This window comes from Vombatus ursinus, unplaced genomic scaffold, assembly GCF_900497805.2.
Source record: "Vombatus ursinus unplaced genomic scaffold, bare-nosed wombat genome assembly UNPS02014894.1, whole genome shotgun sequence".
NCBI lineage: Eukaryota > Metazoa > Chordata > Mammalia > Diprotodontia > Vombatidae > Vombatus > Vombatus ursinus.
This window is the reverse complement of record NW_020954672.1, coordinates 760,742-779,209: the sequence shown is the minus strand read 5'-3', so window position 1 is coordinate 779,209 and position 18,468 is coordinate 760,742. Positions and strand designations below refer to the sequence as shown.

At 40.7% G+C, this 18,468-nt stretch overlaps 5 non-coding genes across 5 annotated transcripts; 1 reads left to right on the top strand and 4 right to left on the bottom strand.

Annotated features, from left to right (window-relative positions):
- Positions 1–602: 602 nt before the first annotated feature.
- On the bottom strand, positions 603–674 carry TRNAP-UGG. Its single transcript has one exon. It is a non-coding gene; the product is annotated as a tRNA-Pro (tRNA).
- Positions 675–2,256: 1,582 nt separating this feature from the next.
- On the top strand, positions 2,257–2,347 carry TRNAY-GUA. Its single transcript is given in 2 exon segments — positions 2,257–2,293; positions 2,312–2,347. It is a non-coding gene; the product is annotated as a tRNA-Tyr (tRNA).
- A 1,203-nt stretch (positions 2,348–3,550) lies between these two features.
- Positions 3,551–3,640, bottom strand: TRNAY-GUA. The gene is given in 2 exon segments: positions 3,551–3,586; positions 3,604–3,640. It is a non-coding gene; the product is annotated as a tRNA-Tyr (tRNA).
- Positions 3,641–13,079: 9,439 nt separating this feature from the next.
- TRNAT-UGU lies at positions 13,080–13,152 on the bottom strand. The gene has a single exon. It is a non-coding gene; the product is annotated as a tRNA-Thr (tRNA).
- Positions 13,153–14,091: 939 nt separating this feature from the next.
- TRNAP-CGG lies at positions 14,092–14,163 on the bottom strand. Its single transcript has one exon. It is a non-coding gene; the product is annotated as a tRNA-Pro (tRNA).
- Positions 14,164–18,468: the final 4,305 nt, after the last annotated feature.

Genomic DNA, 18,468 nt, shown 5'->3' with positions numbered 1-18,468 from the left:
TGTGTGTGTATTGTGTGGTGTGTGGATAAGTTTGAGAGGTAACATATAGCGCAGGAGTCCTCTATTAAATTTTCTCGAACTAAGGAGATCATTACTGTACTTTCAGTCTGAAGATGCGCCCTCTTTCCCAGACTAACACTTGGAAACTCTAGTCCCTGCTCGCTTGTACGCCCCAGTGTGGGAGTGATTCTGGTATGGCTCTGAGGGATTGCTTTGGGCTTCCTCGTAATCAGCGAAATGAAAACCTCTGTCGAAGTCCGGGAGCTTACTCCTGGATTACCTCTGGGGGGCAGCAGAGGGCTAAAAAAGATTATATTCAGGGTTGGAGACGAGATGTAACCCCCAGTGGGTTAGAGACACAGCTGGCTTGCAAGTATGAAGGAGGCTGGCAGGCAGGCTGGCGGGCGGGGACGACCTTGAAATAGTCACTCAGGGTCTAGTAACGAGGTCCCCCAGTACTTTTCCTTTGCTGTCACTAATATCTCCGTTTAGCTTAGTTTCCTTTTAGCAGGAAAGGCTGGAGTTCAAGAAAAGTTTTGATTTGCTTCATTATACGCTGCAGAGAAGAAAAACAAAAGTAGAGAAGTTGGGGGGTAAAAACGGGGCTCGTCCGGGATTTGAACCCGGGACCTCTCGCACCCAAAGCGAGAATCATACCCCTAGACCAACGAGCCCCACGCAAGGCAAGATGATTGAACTCTTTGTGTGTCATATAGGAATGCATTTCGGTTTCTGGTTTGAACTAAATGGTTTGTCTTTTTTCTTCTTCTTCTTACTTCTCATCTATTATTTATCCTGCCACGACATCATTTACTCCTTCTCTGCCCCCATTTCCCCTCCCTGCCTGCACCCAAACCCATACTAATGGGTTGATTCCACTTTTTGTTCACCTCAACAGAAGTCGAAGGGATATTGACTAATACTTAGATAAGAGACATAAGGAAAGCGGAGGGACAGAGTGGGAATTAAGAAATTCTTTTCTGCAGGAGGAATAAGTCAGTCTTGAATTCAGGGACCAATGAACTAGAGACTTCTGTCTGCTCTCAGTCACGAATGCTAATGAAAACCAGGAATCCCATTACTGGGCAGGGAGCTGCAGCAAGTAGCAGGGACTGAGCCTTTTCCCGAAATGTAGGGGACACTATTCTTTGTGCGCTTTTTGAGGTAGGACGGAGTCGAACAAAAGAAAAAAGTCCCCAGCAGCATTTGCTAACCCTCCAGATTGAGCGGAGTCCTCGCCCTTAGATTAGTGAACCAGTCTGATAAAGAAGAAAACTTTATTGAGAGTAGTAGTAGCAGTAGCTTAATAGATGTTTAATGGAATTTAGTCTTTTGAAAAAAACCCACCAAAATGAACTATTTCGTGACTCCCTTAACATGTGCTATGTTATTCAGCCTCTACTTTTGCTTTGGTGGTTCACCTCCACCCTCCACCCCCCCAACCCCCCCACCCCAGCCGAAGTACTTTAGCCCTACCCATCTCTGCCCGGCTAAATGCTGCCCATCTCTCAAAGATAAACTCAAATGTCAACTTTTCCCAGAAGCCCTCCTCGATCTTCCAACAGAATGTGATCTTATCCTACTCGGAACTCTTAAAACACCTTCTATTTTTCTTTTGTGGCTTATTAAGATTCACTGAATCTTGGAGTGTGAAATATTTGAGGTCATCTTGTCCAACACCCTGACTACTACATGGATTCATTCTGCAATATCCCCTATAAATGGTCACCTAGCATCCACTTAAACACCTCCAGGGATGGGGGACTTAATTTCCTCATTAACTTTCTCAGTAGTAAGCAATACTATCTGTCTTAGAACAACTCTCAGCGATGGGGAAGTTATTCCCTATACTGAGCCGAAATCTGCCTTACTCCTAATTCTAATTCCCATTGTTCCCTTTTCGTCTTTTGAAAGCAAGCAAAGTGAGTCTAATTTTCTTCCATTTAATAGGCCTTCACATATTTGCAGGAGAGAAACCTCTCCACTCTTTTCTTCTCTAGTCTAAATCTGACTGATCGTGTTATTGCAATTTGCATACTCCGATCTTTTCTGCTATTTTGTATCCTCTTTGACAGAAGGAATGATCACCGTATTCATTACAGTATTCCCCCACAGTGTCTTGCTCCATAGTAGACGCTCAGTTATTTGTTGAATGAATAAACCTTAAAAACATGAATCTGGTTCAAAAAATTTATGAACGCCAAAGACTATATAATCTCATCTGAAATGTCAACCATAAAATTGATGTTGTATGCTCCTTCGATAGCTCAGCTGGTAGAGCGGAGGACTGTAGAGTTTGTAACCTATAGTGATCCTTAGGTCGCTGGTTCGATTCCGGCTCGAAGGAGGTCGCGTATTTTTGCTGTTCCAAGCACCCAGCATTTTCTGCGTGATTGTTTGTGTTTGTAATCTAACACGCATTATTCACCCCATAATCTAGAACTAGTTGTGTCTCTCGCGTACCACAAAAAGCGTAAATTTTTGTCTTCTCACCCTCATCTTCAGAATTCCTACGGTACTTAACATTTTCATTATGCTAATCACAGGATTACCATGAAGAAAGCAAAGACCATAGCATTCCAAGTTAGAAAGAAAGAACTTCGGAGGCAGAGTCCAATCCAAGCCCATCATTTTACAAATGAGGAAACCGAGGCCCAGAGAGGTGACATGCCTTGCCCAACGCGTAATAGTAAAGGGCAGAAACCAAGTATTCTGTATCCAAATCAGGGCTCCTTTTTACTTTACACTTTTAATAAACTCTAAAGCTTTGTAAATAAGAACTATTATATTGAGATGGCAATATAGGCAAATCTGTATGTTGGAGGTGAGACATGTTGAGAGATAAACATCACCCTGAGGACGTGACCTGAGAGAAGGAGAACAGGTTGCAAGGGTAGAAGTTTCGGGGAACCGGATTTGGGTTAGATTTAAGGGAAAACTTTCCCCAAACTACAGCTATCCCAATGAGGAATCAGCTGCCTTGCCGGTCTTCCAGTGACTGCTGTATGACTACTCATCTGGATTATTGAAGAGGCGAGTCCTGATGAAATACCAGTTGAAAAAAAAAGTTTTTGCAGTTACTCCTAAGAGTCTTAATTCAGAATAAATTACTAGTAGGGAGAATGGTGGGGGGCTGAGGGAGAAGAGAAGGGGAAGGGTTGTAATGGGGAGAGGGACAATATAGAGGGGAGCAATGTTTGAGGTCCTAGGATAGAATTCCTTACGGAGTTCCGGGTCAAAATAGAAACTGAAGGTCTGTATTATTACTGGACGTTAAAAAAAAATCAATCAAGAAAAGTTTTTTACCCGGCATTTCCAAGATTCAAAATTGAACAACATTCCTAAGGAATTATTGAATTATTAAGAGATAAGGTAGAGAGAGAGCTGAATACAGAAGGAGTTTTGAGTGTTCCAAAAGCCCAGGATAGCAGGGGCAGTTTGCCTAGAATGTCAATGTCAGGTATTACTGAAATCCCATTTCTGAGATTCTGAACAAACAAGCTTCAGGAAGGAACACTTGTTGGGGATGTGTCTCTAAAACGTTGGTATCTCCTTCGAGCCGGAATCGAACCAGCGACCTAAGGATTCCCACAGATATACAACCTACAGTCCTCCGCTCTACCAGCTGAGCTATCGAAGGGCACTCGGAAGAGCCACGCAATAGCATCCCCTTTATAGGGTAAGTAGCTCTGGCAAGAATAGTTCCAGAAGTCAGATGCTTAAGTTTTTTTTTTATTTAGTTATCACATTAATAGCACATTCACCATCGATAACTACACTACCACTTTAGATCTTCAAAATGCATTGCTCTCTAGGTAGATATTAACCCAGGTGCAAAGAAGTCTCCCGAATAGGAATAGTATGTGATTTGCCCTCTGCTAGCTCCCAGGTTTTGCTTTCTACTCCTAAAGGCTCTTTGTAAGAGCTATAAATGATCTTCTTGTGACCAGATTCCTCTAAAATGTACAAATATAAAATTGACGCCACCATGACTTCTAAGAACAATTGTCCTGAAAGAAGAGGAAAATGTAAACGCCTGGCGTCTTGTCATTAAGGGGAGAATAGTTTAGAAACAACCACAGAATCTCAGAGTTGGAAGGACCACAAAAGCCATTCTGTCCAACCTATACCTGAATAGAATCATACAACAGCCTCGACAAGAGGTCAACCAACTTCTGCTAACCTGGTCCTCCAATGAAGGCTCTGTTCCCCAAAATATATGTATATTGTCATATATGTAATAATTAAAAAATAAACACCTTTGCCATCAACATTTAAGATTTGTTCAATGGCTATCCCGTGATATGATGCATGTCTCTACTTGTTTCTTTGCTTTCATCATTGCATAGGGTACTGCACCCCTTCAATACAGAAGAACATATAAACTCTTAACCTTGGTATTCCAGGCCCTCCAGAATCAGACTCCAAATTACCTTTCCAGTTTTCTTGCCTTTATACACTCTACATACCCTAAAAACGAGAATACTACCCATATCCATTCTCTTCTTGCCCTTTCCCATTCTTGCACCATTGTTCCTGTAGTCCTTCCCTTCACTCAAAGCCCAACTCAGGTCCCACATTCAACATGAAGTCTTTCTAGTATATAGACAGGAGTTGCCCAAAGGCTAGTCTGTACCTATTGAATTCCTTTTGTATCTCTTTAAGGAGATGTTAATCCATATTTTAAAAAAAATAATGTCAATTTACCAGGACCTAGGTACTTACTCCCCTTGTCTCCTTAAGACAGAAGACAAAATTCAATTCAATTTCCAATGAGTTACGCTTGTGACGAAGAGTAAAAAAAGAAAGAGAGGAAAAATCAGGTCAGGAAAAATAAACAACATATTATCTGAGTTTGTCACTGTATTCAAAGCTCCAAATTGTCTCTAACTTCTTCAAGTAAGGGAGATAGGTTTGTGTTTTCATCTCTTCTTTGGGACCACTGCAGTCAATATGATTATGTAATATCAGTTTCATCTTATCGTTGCTGTTTTTGTTCTTTCCATTTTGTTGAATTATAGTAGTGTACCCATTTGAAAATCACAGTCACCTAAGGGCCTGTAGAATGTGGAGAATAGAAAGCAGTAAGTAGAAATGTCAATAAAAGAAACAAAAATGGGAGGACTAGCTACTAAACAAAGTATAAAGAGAGGGCTCCTCACCAGAGAAAACATTTTATTTTTCCCACTGAAGCACTGAAAAGCATTGAAGAATTTATTTTTACAGTATATTAAAGAGAAAAGAATACAAAAAGTATGTGGTAAAGGGAGGGGAAGGGATCTCAGACTTTATTATAACCCTCCCCAAGTGGCCAAAATAATATTAAAACCTGCCCAACAACATACCTCTTTTCCTACAGATTTTTATGAGAATAATCTGCTTGACTTTTAAAGCCCTTCAAAACTTGCCCCTTCCCACTTTTCCCTTTAGATTGTAAGCTCCTTGGGGGAAGGGACTGTCTTTTACTTCTTTTTGTGTCCCAAGTTTTTAGCAAATGCCTGGAACATAGTAGGTGCTTAATAAATGTTTATTGAATTTAATTGGATTTTTCAGTCTTCTTAAAATTTACTTCCTTCCTTGTAGTCTACCATACAGTGACGCTGATTTCCTTACAATTCCTTTCACAAGAAACTGCAATTCTTTGTCCAGTCAGATGGTCAATAACCATTTGTTCAGCAACTATTATATGCCAGGCACTGTGCTAAGCATTGGAGATACAAAGAAAGCCAGCCTCTGCTCTTAAGGTGATCCCAGTCTACTGCAAACATGAAAATAATCATGGTATACACAGGATAAATTGGAAATAATCAATAGAGGAAAGAAAGTATAATTCAGAGGTATTGGGGAAAGTGTCCTATAGAAGGCAGAATTTTTGCTTAGACTTGAAGGAAATCAAGGAAGCCAGAGTTGAGAGAGAGCATTCTAAGCATTCAGTGTATTTTCACTGTCACCCTATGCCTAGAATGGTCTTCCTTCGTGACTCTGCCTCCTGACTTTCCCTGTATTTCTTTAAGTCCCAGATAAAATTCCACCTTCTGCTCTAAGCCTTCTTAATTCTCACTTAGTGCTAGTGTCTTCTCTCTGAAAATAAAAATTAAAAACAAGGTATCATGTGTGTTGTTCATAGTCATTTGCACATTGTCTCCCCTATTAGATTGCAAGCTCCTTGAGTGAAGGGACTGATCTTGTTTTTCTTTGTATCCTCAGCACTTATCATGGTGCCTGAAAGTGCCTAATAAATGCTTATTGACTTGACTTGAAAAAGAGTATCTTTGTTGAAGGTATTCATAAATTATTTTCTAGCAGATTTTATCTTTACAATCACACAACTTATTGAAAAGTATAGAGAATACATGAGCTCATTTCATTTCTTGTTTGTTGACTATTGTTTACTGGAACACTCAGACTCTGGGTTATCCATGGTGCCAAATAAAGGAGACACTACTCCTTTCTTAAAGGTAATCCATGAGAACTCAGAATTTGGGAAGTCAAGCTAAAAGTGTCTCAAAGAAGAAATGATCTATAGTGTCAAGTACTATGAGGAAGTCAAAGACAGAAAAGTGTCATTGATTTTAGCCATAAGGAAGTTGTTAATGACCTAAAAAATGGCAGATTCAACAGAGCAATAGTGGATAGAAGCTGATTTCTAGGTCCTATAAAAGCGGAGTTAGTGAATGGCAACTGTTGTTTCTAGAGGTTTGGCAGTAAAGGAAAGGAGAAAGATACAATGATAGATTTAAAAAATAGCAGGATCAAGATTTTTTTAAAATTTGCTTTAGGTTGTGGTTTGTTTTGATTTTAAGAAAAGTGAAACCTAGTATATGATAAAACAAAATAAGTCTAATTCGTCTTCCATATGACAACCCTTCAAATACTAGAAAACAGCTATTCTAGCCCTCTTATGACTTTTTTTTTTGTGAGACAGTATTTCTCTATCTCTTTCAGGCTAAAAGTATGGCACCCATGTACAGGGCCATCCTAATATAGATCAGCACAGAAACATTAACCTGTTCTGTTTTCTGGTGCACCCCTCCTATGATGATCCTCTACTCCTGACACCTCAGTATATTTTTGCCAGATTTAGTGTAGAATTCAGCCTCACTGCAGGTCAAAAATCAAAATAATAACCAGCCTCAGCCTCACCAGGAACAGAGAGTATAGGCACGGCCTACCATGTCTGGCCTCTCCTATATTGTGTCAAGGCTAAGTATTCCATGTTTCTTTGAAAATTTATCTCATTCATGGGGTTCCCTCACAATTCTGGTCTCCCTTCTTCACCTAGCCTCCAAGTTTTCAGGGGAGGACTTTTAACCAAAAGTCCCACAAAATAATGCCTCACAATTTCACAGTGCTTTACGGATCATAAGACACCATCCTGAGAAGACAATCCTATTTAGGATGAAAAATTAGTTGTTCAATTCAATAACATTTTTTAAACAGGTCCCTACTTTGTACAAGATGTACTAGATACCAGAGATACAAAGACCAAAAAATGAAGAACAGTCCCTGTCTTCAAACAACTTACACTACTACGGGATACAACATGTAAGAAGATAAGCACAGATAGCCTCATTTGAGAAGCAAGAGAGCACAAATAATTAGGAGTAATCAAGAAAAGCTTCCCATAGGAGGTGATACCTAAACTGAACCTTGAAGGAAGCTAAGCATTCCAAGAGTTGGAAATGAATCAGAAATGAATTCTGGACCCAAGCAACAATCTGCAATGGCACACCCTTCAGATGAACAAAATCAGTGTGCTATAGGAATACAGGGTCTACAAAACGTGATCATGTTCTAGCTGAAAGCCTAGCAGGTAGTTAGGGAATTTCTACAGAAGTAAAAATAACAGATCATATGGAATTGGCTAATCAAAGTCATATGGTACATCCACTGTAGCATATCCTTTTACAAGCTGTAGTCATGGGGCTAGAATGTCATGATATTTTTAAAAAGTTCTATTGATATCTTGTGTAGTCTACATATACTTTGGGGTCCCTTACCCTAATTCTCACTCTCCCTGGCAAGATGCATAAGCAGAGTAAGAGTATATCTTCCCTTCAGTGTTCTAGATGTACCCCTACAGGGTCTCAATATCTTTTTAACGCTATTGGTGGCAAGTCACCATTACAGTGTGTTCTCCCAGTATCAATGACTAAATTATCTCTTCAATATCATCTAACCAGTATTAGTTAATGTCTCCTCAACATCACCTATAACATTGATTATTGCCCAAGTATCATTTTACCAATTACCATTAATTAGCTTTTACAAAAAGGATATTTACTGAGAAAATGTGGCAAGGACAGAATTACTAAACAACATCCTCCTAATAGTGTTTCCTACACCTTACCCCCTCCATCTCTGGAAAAGTACACTGTACTCAGACTTAAAGTGGTTATTAGAAGTATTTGTCTCTTAAAGTTCACTTCCAAATCTGTAGTCCATGTAATAATTGCTCCCTTATTTGAATAAACCAGTATCCTGGTTCCTATTCAAATTCACTGTGGGACTGGATCCCGTAGATCACTCCTTATTGGATTCAGCTGCCAATAAACTCTGGTGTGGACACCAGTTCCTGGACCACTGCAGCTCACTCTTTCTCCCTTTTGAAGCTCACAAAGTCAAAGCCAGCTCTGATACTTCTTTGCCAAGGGGCAGAAAACTGTAGGTATGACAGAGACAGAAGCAAGAGCAGGGCTATATGTTCATAGGCCTCAGCGTGGGTGAAAGACAGCCAAGGGGTGCTGTGGGTTGGAGGCCCAGATCAGTTTAGCCTCCTCATTCTAAGGAAGCCAGACCAAAAAAAGTTCCTCCATCTAAGGACTTTATTTTTTTTTTTTCATCTAAGGACTTTATATGCACACACATCTAGCTTCTGCTGGATAGTCAATTTAAAAAACACAGTGAAAATGGCCTGGAAGCAGTGGTAGAATACATGTACATACTGTGAAGTAGGAAGCAGTAGCCTCCATTATGTTTGTTGGAAGCAGGTTCCCCAGCCACATGGGTCCCCTGCCCCAGCTCCCAGGACTGGGATCTCATTAGTCAGTCTACATGGTGCTTGTTTTTATATCATCTTCCCTTCCAAATATGTCCCTCCCCTCTCCTTTCCCAAGGAGTCATCCACTGTAACAAAAATTAGAATAAAAAAAGAGAGGAGGAGAAGCAGTCCAACAAAACCAACCAACACATAAGCCAAGTTTGTGTTAGGTCATTTGGGGAGAGTCCAGTGTTCATAGACTTAAAATGTTCTCCTTCATGCCATGCATTTAGAGAAAACACCAGGTAGTCTATGATGCATGGATCCTATGAGCTAATATTTTGGGTGTGTGCTGTGGCTCTTTTATGTCCAATTGCTGGGAAGATTGTTTGCTTCCATGCCCTTAGGAGACAAACACAAACCCACTTCATTTTATAGAGAGGAAACTGAGACCTTGAGAGAAATGGTAAGAGTGGCAGCACTGGGAGTTGGATGCAGGGATGTGGACTCCATATTCAGGATTTTTTCCTCAGTACAACACTAAAGGGTATAAGGTATCAGTTGGAAGTCTCTTTGGGGAAAGTGAAGCCATGGAGGGAGAAAACTGGGAAGGATGTAATTGTGGTGCTTGGGAGAGCTGAGAGCATTTGACTTGAATAAAGAAAAATACTGACATAAATATAACATCATTATTTCCTGACATATGCATAGGAATTTGTGAGATGATCTGGGAAAGATTTTTCCCCCCATTTTCTGTAAGCACTTTGAGAGGATTTCCAGAAACTTAGTTGCCCTGGCAAAACAGCTATCCTGTTTCATTATGTATGGGAAGGAGAGAGGGAAATGTCAGGAAATAGCATCACTATCTTATACAGGGTGTCCCCAAAAGTCTTGGTGCAGTTTTAAGCTACTAGTTAATCAGTCAATAACCATTTATTAAGCACCTACTATGTGTCCACCATTGTGCTAAGCAGTGGGGATACAGAGAAAGGCAAAAGACAATCTCTGCTCTAAGGGAGCTCACAGTCTGAGGAGAGACAACATGCGAGCAACTATGTAAAAACAATATATATATACATATATGATATATACTGTATGTATACATGTATATATACATGTGTATGTATATGTATGTGTGTATATGAAAACTGGTTTGACTGGTGTGACATTTCCCCCCTCCCCCACTTTTCAGGATAAATGTATGCTAAGGCTAATAAATCCATACCTTGGGCATTACACAAACAAACACACACACACACCAGCCTCTTGCTGGATTGCAGTTAGAGTTAAGTTCTCTGTATCCCTGCCCTCATCCATTACTCTTTGTTGTTGTTGTTGTTGTTTGTCCTTTGTTCTTGAAGAAGACCTGTGACTTCAGGAGGGTGATATCTTGACTTGCAAATGAATTAGATTTAAGTGAGTCTGATTTAAGTGCAGTCATCAGACTCACTCTCTCCTCCAGAGTCATCAGGAGTCCAGTGGCAAGATATAGGTCAGGACAACTGACCTGGAAGCAGTGTGAGACCTTGGCCTTTTTAAGCTAAGGTCTTTCCCAGTTCTCAGTTTGTCTGAGGCAATGCCCATTCAGTAATTAAAGGCTAGGTAAGAATGAAGGCAAAAGATGGCCTAGTTTGCCTTCATAAAAGAATCAATCTGGAAGGGAAAGACCCTCAGAGTTTACCTTATTTCACTGGTATCAACTTCTATCTATCTACTGTTACCCTTCTTGATGTAGGGCAGTCTCCTATTGGTGCCATTTGGTGACTATCAGTGACATGAACAGCGACAAAGAAAGGTTGACAAAGTCAGACTTAAATATGGGAAGCAGTATAAAGAGTAAGGTCATTCAATGCTGGGTTGTGAGCTAAAAACCAGAACAATGGAGGTGCTATGTAAGGTTTTCCATAAAAAACTCCAATCTAGTTCTCTTATCTACCAGTTAAGCTATTAAAAACATTCCAGAAAAATAAGAAGTAAACAATTCCTCACAAGACATATTGTAATTCAGCAGAATTTGGATGAAGAGCATCACACAGGGATACAGTTAACAGAACTTTTATTACTACTCATAAGGGGAGGAGGAATGACCCTCCCTGAGAGTAGTCATTAATAAGTAGATATCAACTCAAAGGGAGCTCTGTCCTTGGTCCTGTGCTGTTTATCTTTCCTTTTTAACAAAACTTAGAAGAATGTAGATTGGTATATAGGTAGATGATAGATAGAAGATAGATGAATAGATAGATAGACAGACAGATAGATAGATAGATAGACAGATAGATAGATAGATAGATAGATAGATTTGAGGCAGCTAGGTGATACATTGAATAGACTTGAATTTGGAGTCAAAAAGACCTGAGCCTGAATCCTCCCTTATATACTAGCCCTGTGACTCGAGACAAGTCGCTTAACCTCTCTGGCTCAGTTTTCTCTTCTGTAAAATGGGGTAATAATAACACCTACTTGCAGGGTGGTTGTGAAGAAAAAAATGGAATAACAAAAATGCTATAAAAATGTTAGTTATTGTTCTAAATTTTTGGAGAGCTTTATCAAGAGCTTACTATAAGCCAGGCTCTGTGTTAAACAGTGAAGGAAGGATACAAATACAAGTAAGCAAGATAGTCCCAGCCCTCATAAGTCTTAAAAAAGATAAAACATACATGGTAGATAGAAAGAGGAGGAAGGTGAGAGCTCAGTGGCAGGCTGTGGGGATAGTCTGGGAGGTAGTCTAGCAGCCAGGATGGTTCCAAAGTAAGAATCCAAGATCTGCAAGGGATGATGATTTGAGTGGAGGCCCTGTGGTAAACAGAAGGCCAGAAATGCATATCCAATTTTCATGGGACACCAAGGGAGGTGGAATAGATAACTTGAATGGCCGAGCCAGGACCCTAAAAGAGTTCTCTATTGTCCTGACAGAATCTTCACCAGCCTCTTCCAGCCTAAACATCTTCCCAGAGACTCAGTGTCCTCTCCTGTAGCCTGTACCCACCATGCCCTTGAATTTTCTTCCCTTTCTTGCTCTCTGGATGTGTTGTGATAGAGTAATGTATTCTTCGGGAAACCTCCCCACTTTATTGCCATTTATTACAGGAGCAAATGTGATTGGTTCAGGGTTCGTGGTAAAACTAAAGGTAAAAAAGAGTACATACGTAGCCAGACTAGAGTGAATGTTTTGCAGATTATATACCTCCTTTGAAACAATTAGCAGCAGTCGCACCTTAAATATTTTCGTGGATTCTCCTACCTCCCTACCTAATCGCTCTCTCCAGTCTCTCTTGTTACAACATAATTTAGCACAAAGTAGGATAGTTTTACCCGGGTCTTATTTAGAGATGAGGCCAAGCTTCCTCCGCACTACGCGGCATCTTTGTTTTGGGTTCCAGGCGGACGCAGGGAGCCAGAATTTGGAGAGATCTCCAGAACCTAGGGAAAGGCGGGTTCTCTGAAGAAATAGGAGCAGGAAGGAAAAGCTTCAAAGAGAAAAAGGAGCCTTTGGGACTTTAGCCCATTATTCCTACGTTCTCTACCCTAGTTTGCGCCTCGAGGAATAATTATCGGACAGGCGAACTGCAGGCACGGAAGTGGCTTGACCATAGAGCTTCTTCCGGTGCTTGGAGAGGGGCGGAGTTTGAAGACTGCATCCTTTCCATCTTGCCCCCAGATTGGGAGGCGACCCTTCCTCAAACCAGGCCTTTCCTGTTTATAAATCCGAATGCATGTAATTTGTTCTGCTGCCCCAAGGTCCCACTCCCAAAGAAGTGTCTCCAGCTGTGACTGAGTCTCCAAGAGCCCTTCCACATCTCGGATTCGGCAGTGCACACAGCCGCACCCTTCCCGGGACTGGGTAGATTTAAGACTCCCGATTCCTTCTGCAAGGGACGCTTTCCTTGTTTTGTACTGGATTTAGGGAATTCTGTTCTTGGTTATAGTTTGTAAAATAAAGAGGAGTTTCTAGATTTAGTGACTTCCCATTTGTCGAATCAGACAATGAACCTTAAATTAAAGGTGGTAGGAAGGGGGTTACGTTATATAGTCTGTGTACTTGAGTTGAAGAGTAAGGTATAGTTTGATGTCTAGTTCTTGTTTAAAAATGTTTTCGAGGAGGCCCCAGCGAGATTTGAACTCGCGACCCCTGGTTTACAAGACCAGTGCTCTAACCCCTGAGCTATGGAGCCAGACATAATAACATCTCTAATTTGTACCTAGAAGAGGCCTTCCTTTTTGTCTTACTCCAGCTAAATAGATTTTTAAATATTATTTATTAAGTGTTTAATCTAAGTTTCAAATGGAGAGGAAAAGGAAGACCTGATTGAGTCTCTGGTTTCAGTATGGACTGGAAATTGATTTTCAATTGTAGTATTTGACAGGCATCAACCCCCAAAGATTTCCCTTCTTCGGGCAGCTAGGTAGTGCAGGACATAGCGCGCTGGGCCTGGAATTTGGGAAAACGAGTTCAAATCCGACTTTAGATCTTATGAGCTATGTGAGCATGGCCAAGTTACTTAACCTCTGTGTAGTTCCTCAGTGTTCTCAGCTGCAAAAGGGTGCCTCACACGGTTTTGAAGATTAAATGTGCTATTTTAAAAGCGCTTAGCAGGTAGCCTGGCACATAGTAAGCACTTAATAAACGCTGTTCCCTTTCACTTTTCTTCTTCTTCAGGTTTCTCAGTTCCTTTATTACATCCTCTCATGGTGCTATCTCAAGAGCCTTCATCATACTAAGTTGCCTTCCTAAGTGCGCACCCCAGCTCGTCGTCCTCACAGAAGTGAACCTAATTATCCTGGGTCTATCACTTATCAGGCGCTTAATAAATGCTTTTTGGGCAACACACATGGTTTCCTCATCTTATAGTCAACAAGTCAACAAGCATTTATTAAATGCCAGGCATTATGCCTTTATGTAAAAAAAAATTTACTTTCAGGTAGTAGGGCTTATCCAATATCCGAATTTCAGGGTTCAAGAAAGACACTAGTTCTCAAAGAAGTTTGTAATTTGGGTTTAATGAAACCGTTAGTTACTAACAATAGCCCCAAATTGTACTGGAAATTGATAGTGGTCAGTTGTCCTTTCTGAGCCAGAAGTTTAAAGGTGATTCAAACAATAAAGCAATCCTGGGCTCGTCCGGGATTTGAACCCGGGACCTCTCGCACCCGAAGCGAGAATCATACCCCTAGACCAACGAGCCAGCTACCTGACAGTTTCTGCTTTCGAATTTCCTTTAAGGCACTTTTCTCGGAGGTAGTCTTATGAATGTGTATATGATACAGGTTAAAATTATATTTCTTAGCCACAGATTTCTCAGTGCTCTTCTCTGAGATCTATTCTTCCACGCGCTTCACTCACACTTACCTACACTTCTTTTGGATCATTTCATGGTATACGCTTCGAACTTTCTTTTTTTCCTCACCAACTGCAGCAGAAAGAGCAATAATACAGTCACCTGTGTGGGATGAAGTGGGGCAACGGAATGGGGGAAGCGGAAGAGCGCAAAGATGGCAACTCTCAGATCCAGGAAAGAGCCAGGAATTCCCAGATTCATTCATCTTTCCCAAGCTGACAGATTTGTCCAGCACAAAGACAAAGGTAATTCAGGATTTCAATGCTTTCCTCAGGTATGTTGTATACCTGACAATAACGACCAAGGCTCACCCAAAGCTATGATTGTAGTTTTCAGGGCCTACCTGGACTTAAGCATTTATTGAGTGGGTTCAGCACCTTTCTATAGTCTCTTCCAGGATTTGTCTTATGTAAACCCTAAAACCTCCACCAACCATTACTTCTTGGAGTCTAACAAGTATTGAACAGATTTCTATCCATTCTCTTTGGGACAATAGCTAAACGTCATCTATTGCTGTAAAAGAAGTATGTAGGAAATTATCTCAACCTATGAACCTTCAGATAATGGAGGAGTAGGACACATGCTGTAAAACATGTTGTTTTAAGCTCAGTAAACTTGACTGATGTTCAATGTGGGCAATGTAAAGTCTTTAATATTCCATAGATATTAGTGTAGCATTTGGTTATATTGTTTCTAGTTAAAATTACATAACCCACCCACTTTTTTCTGTCATATATTTCTTGAATCTTTACATAGTTAATGCCCTTCTTATCGTGGGAGTTCAATGATTATTCCACAAGTCAGCAGATTACTTTCTGGGCATTCTTTCAAGAGTGTTAGTGTCTTAGTGACCCATTCCCTGAGTGGAGATGTACAGGTGTTCACTGGGAACACAGCCATTTGATCAGGACTTGGAAATGACGGATGTTTGTTATGACAGTGAGGCTCCTAGGAAAAGTGGTAAAGTCCAGGCTTTCCAAAATAAAGGTGTGTGAGGGATTGTCTGATGTTGGCTACGTGCCACGTGGGGGATGTGGCAAGATGGGGCAGGGACAGGATACAGGGAAGTAACTGGAGCTCACACTCCCGAGGCAGGGGGCTGTGCCACGTGGGAGTGGGATGGCAGAGAACGAGCTTCCTTTGTCTAGTCCTCTCCCTAGGTGCAGCGCTAACCCCAGACACCTCCTTCTGGTATCTAGGCCTAGCTTCCTTTGTCACGTCCTCTCCCTTGGTGCAGTGCTAAACCCAGATGCCTTCTTCCAGTATCTGGGCCTAGCTTCCTTTGTCACGTCCTCTCCCTTGGTGCAATGCTAACCCCAGACATCCCCTTCCGGTATCTGATCCTACAACCAATCACTAGTAGGCAGGCTGAGGAGGAGGGGCTAGGAAGGTATATAAGGGGCGGTAGGGATTGGAGCTCGCTCTCTTGCTCCTGCTCTTGCTTTCCTGCTTGGCCTTGCTGTGATGGTCTCTGAATAAAGTTCGAGTGCTTGCACCTCCTGATCGGCTCGTCTCTGTGTTTATCCGGGTGCGCTCCGAGGACTGGTGAGTATGACCCTGGTAGCCTACTCCTGTTAGAAGGAGAGTGCACGGCATGACCGGAACAAAGGTGGGTGCTAGCCATGAAAACCTGTCTCTTCTTGACATAACCCCAGTTGTTCTGAAGATGGAAAAATGCAGAGCAACGGGTTCTGACTGTGGAGGAACCCTCCCCTGCTGTAGGTTCAGGGATCACTTTTAAAGTACACATACCAACCCAGGAAATTTCTTGTCAACTCAAAAGTCACCTATCCTTAGCACAGTCCCTGGCACATAGTATGCCCTTCACAAATGCTAAGTTGCCTTGATCTGTGGCTTTTATTCCTATCTGCCATTTCACATCAATGACCCTGGGGATTGAAGGTTGGAGAATGGGAAAATGAGCTAATTATCCAGGGCTCACAGGACTCTTACCTATTTGCCTAAGTCTGTTTGTTAATGATTGCTTTGCCTAACATTATGATAAAGAAATTTTGACTAATGAGTCAAGCTAAAATGTTAGATTCTGAATTCATATTCATAGCAGTTGTGTTTATGGTCTGTATAAAAAGTCTACTTTCCTATGAAGTGAGTTTTCCCAAGTTTCAAGAAAGGAAGAAAAGGGTGGGGTGGTCTTGGGAGGAATACATATTACAATAATAGTATTTTGTATCTATTTTTATTTATCTTCCTCCTAGGATTAGGGGTAGTTTTTTTATACATTTTTTGTGTTAATTGATCAATAAATCAACAAACAATTATATAAATACCTACAATGTTTCAGGTACTATGATGGGCAATCCTTAAGTCTTTAAGCAAATAAAAAAAAAGAACATCCCTGCCCTTAAGGAGCTTACATTCTATTGAGGGAAATAATATGGACACATGTAAACATATTTGCAACATATACAAAGCTATTATAATGTAACTCTGTGAAGAGAATTAGGAAAGTTAAGGGGATAAGTGGGTTTCCAGGGAGGACAATAAGTTCTGTTTGGATCAAGTTGGGCTTGAGATGTTGGTATGACATCCAGTTAGAAATGTTCAATGAGCAATTATCTGGTTGATATAAAACTGGAGCTTAAGAAAGAAAGTAGAACTGGATCTGGGAGCCACCTGTGTAGGAATGATTATTGAACCCATAAAGCTAATTAAGTCATCAAAACAGGGAGAAAAATCAGGTCAGAGCCTTGGAGTTGAGTCCACAATTCGGAAAATAAGAAGCAGTCAGTTAGGTAGATGAAGAACCCAAAGAGAGTGATGGAATGGAAACCCAAAAAAGAAAGAGTATTCCAGATAGGTGAGTCAGTGGTATCAAATGCTGCTGGGAGGTCAACAAAGATAAGGTTTGGGAAATGGCTATTGGGTTTGACAGTTAAGAGATAGTTTTAGGTTGAGTGATAAGGTCTTAATACATAATATAAAGCCTTGTGAGTTGAGATTGAGCAAGTGAAGTGAAGTAGCCAGTTAAAAATATAATTGAATTTTTCTAGGAGTTTGGCAAGAAAGGTAAAAGAGATAGTGAGTGATAGCTTAGGGGGAGGCAAGGTCGAGAGAGGATTGTTTTGTTTTGTTTTGTTTTGTTTTGTTTTGTTTTGTTTTTAAAGTAAGGGGGCAGCAATGCCTGGCACTTGGTAGATGCTTAATGAATATTCTATTCTCAATTGACTGGTTTGGTTGTGTTTGTAAGCAACAAAATATAAAACAGTGGATTAGAGGAAACTGAAGATCAGGAGGGAAGGAATGGGGGAGAGAGAGGTGGAGGAGAGAAACAGAGAGAGAGAGAGAGAGAGAGAGAGAGAATTATATGGAGGTAACCTAATTCCATGATTTGATAGACCATGACGTAGAACTGGAATCTGCTTTTCCTCCTCCCTTCCCTGCCCTCCCTCCTCCCAAGAGAAAAAGAAAAGTCTGATTTGGCAAAGAATTAGAATTATTGTTAAATGTAATTCTTCTTTCTTCTTTAAAATGTGTCTTGGTGACTGGACTGTTTTCTATTTTTATCTTTATACTACCAGCTTTTAGCAGTGCCTAGCACATAGTAACATTCATTCTTAAGGAATGTTTGTTGATTCACTTGGTTCGTGAGGTATTTATTAATCTTCTACCTTGCCTTAAAAAGTTTCAACTTTTGTATCTTAAATGGAGAATGAAGGAAGAATGAGGTGATGGCAGACAGAAAATGAAGTGATGTAGGTAAGAACAAGGGGGAGGAGGAAGAGTCATACCAAACCAACTCTATAAGATCTTAGTGGTCAGCCTTGGACTGTCAATCCCTGGACACTGAGTTTGAAGAGTTCCTAAAGCTTTCCCTCAAATATTTCTTATAATCTCTTTATTTAGACACCCTTCAATCTGGACGAACCAAAACCACTTGTAAAATGATAATCGACCTGTCAGGGTTCTAGGAGTAAACTTGTCATTCCCACCTTTGTCGTGAATTATTTTACTGAGACATTTTACTTTGAGCAGTTCATGAAGATCAGGAAATTAACAAGAATGGTTTTGAGGTGGGTAGCTAGTGTTAAAGATCCCATAAACTCTAATATAAACTCTTCAAAAGATGTGCTATTCCGTCAGTTTCGGAAGCTAGCTTTAAGAAGCAGGTGGTTTCAAGAGTTGTTATGATCA